Source organism: Pinus tabuliformis, chromosome J (assembly GCF_031772625.1).
Source record: "Pinus tabuliformis cultivar Carrire ecotype Pingquan chromosome J, CPIR1, whole genome shotgun sequence".
NCBI lineage: Eukaryota > Viridiplantae > Streptophyta > Pinopsida > Pinales > Pinaceae > Pinus > Pinus tabuliformis.
In genome coordinates this window covers 854,788,316-854,795,267 of record NC_142295.1, presented here as the reverse complement: position 1 = coordinate 854,795,267, position 6,952 = coordinate 854,788,316, and the positions used below count along the sequence as shown (strand labels likewise).

The 6,952-nt window shown below is 35.2% G+C and overlaps 1 pseudogene; it reads left to right on the top strand.

Annotated features, from left to right (window-relative positions):
* Positions 1-4,067: 4,067 nt before the first annotated feature.
* On the top strand, positions 4,068-5,150 carry LOC149229384 (ubiquitin carboxyl-terminal hydrolase 25 pseudogene; annotated as a pseudogene).
* The last annotated feature ends 1,802 nt before the right edge of the window (positions 5,151-6,952 follow it).

Genomic DNA, 6,952 nt, shown 5'->3' with positions numbered 1-6,952 from the left:
ACCTCCTTTGATTTGTTTGATAACCCTACTTCCATAGGCTATGCTGATGTGTCTTGGTGATGGCTGGGTGAAACAATATCATTTCATTTTTGAAATCCTAAATGATAGGAAAGGGGAAAAAATAGTGAGGGAGGAGTGAAAGATGAAATGATGGGTAGGTGGAGTTGATAAAATGGTAAAGGAGGTTTGGAATAGGTGGATATGGATTATGGAAAACTTATGAAAATGAGTGGAAGAGAAATGAAGGAACAATGTGCTTGTAAAATGGAAAAAACAGAGCTTTTAGGGAAAGTGCCCAAAACCCCTAGGAATGAACTACGGTTTTAATCTTAGTGAGGTAAATTTATGTTTAGAGGTTGATTGAGTGGTTTACATGGCATATCAAACATGTATAAAGGTGTAGGGTAAGATTTTACATGTTAAAAAACAAGAAAGGAAAATGGCCATCATTAACCTATCATTTTTGCATGAGAAATTCACTTAAAAACGCTAATTGAAGAAAGCTTTTGCATGAATTGATTTTGCAAATTGAAAAGGTAAGTAAGGTGGTGTACTTGCTTATAGCTTAGCTAAGGATTTCAATAAAACAAGTGAGAAATCTTAAAAATTGATTTTGGGTGAGTTTGAGGCAATTTTAGCTACTCTGGCCCAAGCGCAGCACAGTGTTCCTCAGCGCAACGCAATCTTCCTGAGCGCAACACTGGTTTTCCAAACCACTATTAGAGGCCTTAATCTGCTCCGAATGGAGAGCTTCATAGCTTGTTGGAAATCTCTTGAAGTCTTCTATACGATAGACTCCTCAAGAATGAAATTTGGACACTCCATCAAGGAGGAAAATTGATTTTCCCAAGGTCACTCCAAAACCCAGCGTGTCTCTGATAAAAGAGCAGCGCCAACTTGCAAAGCACGTTTTGATGCCTTACACTAATCAAAATAATGATCTGAAGGTACCATTGGAAAGCTTAGTATGTCTGGTACATAATAGAATCCTTAAGCACTGTCAATAACTGCTCTAAACTCCTAAAAAGTTGTCTTGAATTCAAGCTATCCAGAAGTGCAGCAATTCTCCTGTAGCAAGTGTATTTTGTGAATTTCTTTCAAATGATAACACCTGTGCATAAAATGAAGGATGTTTTTGTTCCTTGGACTATAATGGACAAAATGTTATTTCACTTTTGTAAAATTCTTCTCCATTTGGTGAAAAATATATTTTGAAGCAAACATGTCCCTATGAGGAATGATGAGGTGAGGTAGTGTACTGTAACATTGTCTTATAAGAAATAAAACATTACCTTTACCTTTATTTTTCTTTCCCTAAGCCGCTAACTCCCTTTACCCACTGAATCACATGATGGACATGCTTTTCTTTTACATATGGTATCATGATGACACATGGAGTGAAACCCTAGACCATGACCTAAAATGAGGAATTTAACCATTTCATGACCCAAGACACGTAAATGAAGATATGATACCTTGAAGAAGACAATGACCATGATGAGTGATGAAGACCATGAGTAAGTGAAGGGAGCAGTAGTGACCTGGACACAACAACCAATGACCAATTTTTTATTTGAAGATTCACTTAAATGATAAAAAATTGACTTGACACCCTAACAAGCATAGTAAAAGAACATTTGATCCAGGTGACATGCTAACAAGACTGACACTAACAGGACCGAGGGGGAGGCTGCCTAAAGTGTTGGCATGGTTCTCAAGGGTCTTGTAGCTGATGTGGAAGGTCTATATGTTATGTTTCTGTTGGTTTCATTTCCTTAAGGTCACATAGGAGTTTGAATGCAATCATAGTAGCCTCTCGTTGCATGTTTATCTTGGTTGTTCGGGTATTTGGGTTGATGTGGGAGGATGGTGTTACATCATATCTCTCACTTGACAAGCATAAATTTAGGCTCGTGGAAAAAAATTTTGCACAAAAGGAAGGGATAAATTATGAGGATACCTTTTCCCCCACAACAAAATGGGCTTCTGTCCATACTATATTTTCCTTAGAAGCTCAAAACGGTTGGAAAGTCCATCAAATGGATGTAAAAATATATTTCCTGAATGGAGATCTGAAATATAATAAATTTATGTCTCAACCAAAAATATTTGTTGTGAAGGGTCATGAACACAAAGTATGCAATCTTGTTAAATCCTTGTTTAACATTAAACAAGCACTGCGAGCCTGGTATGAGAAATTGACTGAGCATCTTCTAAAACTCAATTTCACACACTATGATCTTGATGATGCAACTTTGTTTGTTAAGAAAGTTGGAAAAACAGTGGTATATCTCGTGGTGTATGTAGATGATCTTCTGATGACAGGGAAAAATGAAAATTGCATTGCATCAATGAAGAAGGATTTGAGGAAAGGTTTTGCAATGATATATTTGAGATATGTTCACTACTATCCTTGTATTGAAGTGACCCAACATCTTAGATTTATATTCCTCTCTCAAAAGAAGTACATTGGAGACTTGTTGAAAAAATTTGGCATGGTTGAGTGCAATCCTTTGACTACTCCAACGGAACATAATTTAAAACTCACATCCACTGAAGGAAAAGATTTATAGAATGCAACAAAGTACCGACAACTCATAAGAGGTCTCAACTACCTGAATGCTACTAAACCGTACATTTCATTTATTGTTGGAATCCTATCTAGGTTTATTTAAAAGCCTTGTGAGGGTCATTGGTTTGCTACACAAAGACTTCTAAAGTACTTAAAGGGAACTCAAGGCTTTAGATTCATGTATACACAGGTGGATGACTTTAGCTTGATTAGATACTCTGATTCAGATTTTGATGGAGATAAAGGAACTGGCGTATCTACTTTAGATTATGTTATGAGTTTTGGATTAGGAGTTGTCTCCTGGATGTCACACAAATAATCAGTTCCGCCAAGTTCCACAATTGAGGCAAAATATGTGGCAACACCTAAAGCAACAAAGGAAATTGTATGGCTCTAGAAAATTATGGAAGATTTGCAGGAGAAAGGGGTAGCCAACTACACTAACCAAGATTTTGCATGTAATTCCTTCAATATTTAATAACAAAACTAATTCAATGTGTTTGTGTATGTATATATATATATATATATATATATAGAAAGAAAGAGATTGACTATATCCTATAAATATATGTTTTTTAACTCGTGCCGAATAGGAGGGAACATGTATTAGCATTTTAATATGAAAATATGAATCATAAATATATAAAAAATTTCAATGTCAACGCTATATATATATATATATATATATATATATATATCAAAATTATTTTTAAACTAGCATAAATCCATTTTAATATTTTAACAATGGATTTACCAAGAATCTAGAGGAACACAATTTCTTGAAGTGCAATTTTTTTCTCAAGTTTTACACTCAAAAGAAGTGCTTGGTAGATGAGAAATTAAGATAAATATATGTTAGTTTATAGTAATTTTTTTTAATTAAGAATATTTTTTTATTTTTAAATAAAATATTAATTACTTAACACTTCTATAATAACACAATATTTTTTTGTTAATTGATTTTTTTTATATAAGTGACTAGGAGGAAAGATGGTTGTACTCTCTATTTAAATTTAACTTCTACAAATGACATGAGATCCAAAGTCGAAAGTATTTCTATAAAGTTTTATCCAAAAAGGAAAAATAAAAATAAAAACTCTATCTCTCTATTTGAAAAAAGAAGGAACCATGATCAATGGATTATGGAATATTTAAACTCTTGAAAATGGATTATGGAATATTTAAATGAAAATAATAATCACGGCAACCCAAAATTTGGAGGGGGTTAAAGATTATTAACTCTCGGTGGAGGTGATTCAAAATTCAAATTAAATAAACTATGACCTGGGTGGGTGTCGGGTCTAAAAACTGGGCCACACTAATGGTCGGCCAAGGCCAAGGCTGGTATGAAACGGAAGGAAGGATCTATATATAAAGGAGGAATCCACGTTCTAAGCCAGAAATACACTCGTATTGTCAAAGTAATAACCGAATGCTTCTACTCCAGCTCGGGGATTCTCACGCCATAGCCAGCTTCTTCAGTGTAACAAGCGAAATGGAGTCGGGCGGGCAAGAAAAAGAAGCACGGGCAAGACGACCGACAGGGCTTATGAATCTTGCCAATACATGCTCTCTCAACAGTGTGCTTCAGTGTCTCACTTACACACCTCCCTTGGCAGAACATTGCCTCGGCGCCAATCCACATTCTACTTCCTGCAATATATCATCTAACCATGACTGCCCTTTCTGCTTGCTGGAGAAACGCATTGTGAGGTCTCTCTGCAACACTGCCCAATCATGCGACTCTCCTCGTGAAATCACAAACTCTTTGAATCTCTTTGCCAAACATTTTGTGAAAGGAAACCAGGAAGACGCCCACGAATTTCTAACTTATGTGATTGGAGCCTGCAACGACGTGTGGAAGCAGCAGAGAGTACGTGAAAAAGATGGCGGAGATGAAGGGATTATTAAAAGCATCTTCGGCGGTGTAACGCAATGGCAAGTGAAGTGCATTTTCTGCGGAGGTGAGTCGAACGAGAAGGAAGATATTATGGACCTGAGCCTTCCATTAACAAACGCTGTAACTTCCTTGGAAGAGGCGCTCTCTTGTTATTTTGCATCACAGCTGCTGGAAGATGGGGATAATGTTTATAGATGCCAAAATTGCAAAAACTTAACGCCAGCCCAAATGCAAATGTCAATTTTCAAACCTCCCAACGTTCTGGTCATTCAACTCAATAGATTTGCTATGGATGATTATGGTTCTAGCATTAAAATAAATCGGAATATTAGCTTTAAACAACACTTGGGACTTGATAATTATTTGTCTGCAGGTGCTGACCAGGAGAAGTATAATATTAATACGGACTATTATATTCTATTCGCCACCATTATCCATTCAGGATTCTCCCATGACTCTGGGCATTATTATGCCTATGTGAAGAACCTGGAAGATGATAGCTGGCATTGCTGCAATGACGCGAATGTCTCTCCTGTCTCTCCTCTTAGTACAGTTCCAAATCACATTAACCTTTCCGCAATTCATGATTTTGGAAGACTTTTTAGATACTCTCGTAACTCCATTATTTTCGATAGATTTTTCATATTCTTCTTTACAAAAACTGTAGCAGAAGCTTGAGCAAGATGTCTCATAATGATATTAAGTAAGAAGTATCTAAAGTGTTATGTTTATGTTGCTCTACATTAGGGTTAGTTTCCCAAGCTCAAATAAGTTCAATCTCTTGTGGTAGATTTAGAGGTTTTTTCACAAAAGAAGATGTAGTTAGGCCTTTTAATACATCACCAATCTCAGATTTTCCCTCCAAAACTGCAAATTCAGCTCCAATGTATATCTCTGGTAAAGTAACATAATTAATCATATTTGATACATTTATTGCAATTTCAAGTAACTCATATAGAGCATTATAATCAACTTGAACATTGCAATAATATGGATCATTTTAACCTTATATAATAATGCATCCAATACTCTTTGTTTTCTAACTGTAAAAACATAACTTGATATCCATGCCCTCAGTTATCAATTATAGATCTCGTCCCAAATCCCATTGTAGCTCATTTTCTTGATATCCACGCCTTCCTAAAGTAGATTTGAATACATTTGATGGCCTTGTCCTTGCATGGGTGTCCTATATTTAGATCTAGAGTGTGGGTAATAGTGGAAATGTAACAAAAATTCCCACCGTGGATGTACTTCTTCGACTTAATTTGTTGATATTTACGAATGCTTTGACATTGATACTAATCATTTGGGCCAGTTGACCAAGGTTAAACAATCAAGTACATCTAAAGACTACATCACTGCTTTCAAGTAATTAGCTTTTTCACAAAAGGTATGATAGACACCTTATCCCATGAATGTCTTATAAGTGGTCTCAAGGATGAAAATTGTGCATATGTTTCAATGGTTTTCCCTTGTACTTGGTTTGAAGTTACTCAATGATCTAAAGAGGTACAACATGTGATCCATTCTCTAATAAAAATGGTAAGATGAGAGCTTAACTATAATTAAAATGTCAGAATGACAACTTAAAAGGTATTTTATAGAACTATGATGATAATCATGGTCAATTTAATGAGTTTTTTTCATCTATTAGGATATATTTGACATGCTTCAATTCATCTTTCAAGGTAATTAAATGTGGTCCCCGAAGATGAGTTACCTATTTGATTGGGATTTGAAGTGAAAAATGAATTGTTGTTCCAAATATGTTAAAAGCTTCAACCCTTGTAGGAGCTAAAAGAAGTAGTGGGCTCTTCTCGGGAAGAGCCTCAATCTCAAGGGCCTTTTTAATAGCTCCAATAAAATAAGACTTTCATGTAGTTCCTTGGATTCTCAGAAGTAAAGGATCAACCCTTGATCTATATTCAATCATATTGAATCATATTCAACTTTTTATTTTAAGATATGAAATGAATAGCACGATTAGAAGTTTCCTCATCCACAAAATTTTTGATCCAATTATGCATAACATCAGGATCCTTATGTCTAAGCATCTCAATCTCATTATAATTTATAAATTTATTCTTATATAATCCACAAATGATCTCCCACTTACTTTTCCTAGAATTTGTAGGTGGATTTGGAACTTCTTCATCAAATTCAACTCTTTGAATTGGGGGTAATGGATTACAATTAATATGCCATGGATTGTATCGAAAGTTTTCCCAATTATGAACTATTTCATCACTTGTGACCTATATCTCTACGGAGATCACGAAAGGTCTTTTATAATATCAACTTCGATCAACAAAATTCTAAAAACTCGTCATCTTCATGATTAGGAATTGAATTATAACGATGAAACACTCATACAATAGTTGCATTCTTTCATTCTCTCCATTTATTCCCATGTCGAAGTTTGTCGTATGACCAGGATTTTTCCACATCTATCAATGGAAGGTGTTCAAGATGGGTAG